The sequence below is a fragment of the Drosophila ficusphila genome, unplaced genomic scaffold, assembly GCF_018152265.1.
Source record: "Drosophila ficusphila isolate 14025-0441.05 unplaced genomic scaffold, ASM1815226v1 contig_412, whole genome shotgun sequence".
NCBI classification, from domain to species: domain Eukaryota; kingdom Metazoa; phylum Arthropoda; class Insecta; order Diptera; family Drosophilidae; genus Drosophila; species Drosophila ficusphila.
The window spans coordinates 2949988-2952945 of NW_025064326.1; positions in this window are offsets into that span (position 1 = coordinate 2949988).

A 2958-nucleotide genomic window follows, 5' to 3' on the forward strand; every position below is an offset into this window, starting at 1 on the left:
GGCTAAGGATAACAACAAGAATGGCTTCAGGCAGGCATGAAAATCAGTGAGTTCTTCGTCTAGATGTTCTTTTTCCCCTTTTCGGTATTGTTGTTGGCAAATTAATGGAACACAACGCTCACATTTTCATGTCAGCGAGCAAAGCAGCGAGTGAGCTTTCATTTTTATTTGCCCTTATTAAAAGGGGCTTTGTGAAAATTCTAATGAATTTTTACAACAGCTTTGAGGGCCTCAAATTGTTGCATGTCTTTAATTTTCTTTGTTTAAAGCAATTTAATAATGAAACTTTTTTTAATTTAATTTTACATCACATAATGTTTTTTTATAATTGCTTTTTTTTATTCAATAAAGAGTATTCGTTCTTGGCTGTTTCGAATTTATTTCCCCTAATGTTTTGTTTTGCGTGTCATTCGGTTATTTATTGAAGCAATGTACAAAGTTTTGTATTCCCTGGCCAAAAGAAATCTCGGCGGTGAGTCTAAACCTTTTTGCGTGAGCCAAGTTTTTCGGCTTTTAACTCAGTCTCAAAGGCCCCTTTCCCAACTCCTGTTTTTTAGCTCTCAACTCGGGCAACTTCATCACGAAACGGCACGTGCTGGTGGAAGGGTACACTGGAATAAATTAGTACCTTCTTGGCACAACAAATTTAATAAAAAGTGTTACTTGGCTTTCGCTCATATTGTTTAAAATATATTTTAATTTATATTTTTTCTCAAAACAATTTGTTTACTATGTTGATATTTCCGGCTCTCAATTGGTAATCTTAAGTGCCAATTACAAATTAAAACACTTTAACTTACATTTTTGGGGAAAGGGATTTCTAGCACAAGAAAATTCGCAGTAAACGACCCATTTTGTTGATACTTTTTCGCTGGGAAGAGCCGGATCCCAAAGGGAAGCCCTCGTTGACATTGATTTGGGTCTCGAGTGAGCGGCCCCAGTGAAAGTAACCCATTTATTTACTTAAAGTTGGCCGCTTTGCAGGGCTCATTTATGTATGTATATATTTTTTGGCCCGCTGTTTTTTGGGTCGCGGCGCGGTGCAATCCTCTTGGTCGCTTTGCTTAATAAGCAGCTTACAACATCGCGCAGTCAGTTTGTCACTCATTTTGCTTCATCATGCAGTAAGTGTGTCAATGTAACAAGCAACACTAGCCAGCCCATTTCCCCATTTCCCCGCTTTTCCACTTTTCCCTCGCCTTCCACCCCGCATTTCCCTTCGCCGTCCGCCGAGTATTTGCACTGCTGCTTAGTGCAAAACTTGTCATTTGCAATTTCAGCGTTTTTTTCCCACATTTATGTTTATTTGCACACACAGACAGACAGGAGATGGCAACTCATGCATATTTCACATGCAAATGCGTCTGCCCTGCCACGCCCCCTCCGCCCACTCCTCGCGAAGCCCCCTCTCGTCTATTTGGGCTGAGGTTATATGCAAACTAAGTGCTTGTAAATGGTTTTATGCTTAGCCTCAGCATTAAAGGAGACGCCACCCCAAAAAGTATGCTATAAAAAATACCTACATTTTAACCCGCCAAATCAAGGTTTTTAAACAGGAAAATTATTAACAGAAATAATAAGAAGGGTAAAGTGAATACTAAATTTATAATTTTTTATGATTTAAATTTTACTTTTATTTGTTAAAGCACAAGATATATTTACTTACTGTCAGGAGGGAAAATATTTCTGCTACCATCAAATAAATGTTAGTCTTTTAAAAGTTAAAAAACACTCCAAAAATGTGTGGAAAATATATGTTACTCTTAAATTGCTATAAAATCGCTTGGCATTTAATACCACCTTGAAAAGGGTTAAACTGATTTTTTTTGAGGCTGTCAGCAAAGTTTCCAGCAGCAGAAGCAGCAGCCTAAGTAAACAAATTAATTTGCGGATGCAGAAATGTACGTGATTGTTTTTATTTGCCCTTCTGCTGCCGTTTTAAAGGATTATGGGCTTGCGATTTTACGATGCTCGTTTTTTCGCTCTCTCCTCTTTTTTAATTAAAAAGTTAAAGCTTATATTAAATGTTTTTGACGAGGCCTCTTCTCGTTTTTAATAGATTTTTTCATAGACCCTCCTCGCCGCTCCATTTCATTTCAACCGGGAATTCATCATTTGATATAGCATTTCAGCTGTGATTTTCAGATTTTCAAATGAAACAGCAGTTGGGTTATAAAAAATTTATAGCGAAAAGAGTGGCGAAGCTGTGCGAAAGTAAAAAATAAAAGGTGCAAGTGAAATAAACACGGCAAGAGTCCATAAACAAGAGAGCCCACAAAAAAAACGACAAACCTTTTAGAAGAAACAAAAACTGCTTTTTGTAATGCAGATATGTTTGGCAAATTTAATTTCGGTTGGAGTGCAAAACGAAAGGCAATCAAATATTGTAATACCATAAAAAATCAGAGAAACTGATATGAATTCGATATACGGACCCATCATTGAATTTCAAATTATTCAATTAAATCCTATTATTTTTTTAGGTTCGTTTCCCCACAGTGTTTGGTATATCAACTGTATTTAAAGCAGAGCTTATTAAAAAAACTACATTCACATGTGATCCTGATATGACCCATTTTCAAATGTTGCATATTTATTTGTTTAACACATTTTCCCGCTTTCTTATTGCCACCATTTGGTGCCAGCTGTTGCCAAAAAACCGGAATCAATAATATTATGCAAAAAATAGGCTTTATTATTTGATGAGATACGGACCGTACCCCCGATTTCCCCAGCTCCCCGGCTTTTTAACAACAATGAAGTACGTGTAGGTGGCCTCTCAAGACCCGGCTATATTTTCAATTAAATTTTCACAATTTTCCGCTGAGGGCCCGAAGAGAAATGGCTTATGCGATAAATATCACGACAAATACTTCCGCGCCGAGAGCTTTGCAGGCAGGCCTAGTTAGGGGGAAAATGGGGGTGGGGAAAATAGGAGTGAGGGAAAATGGGGTGAGG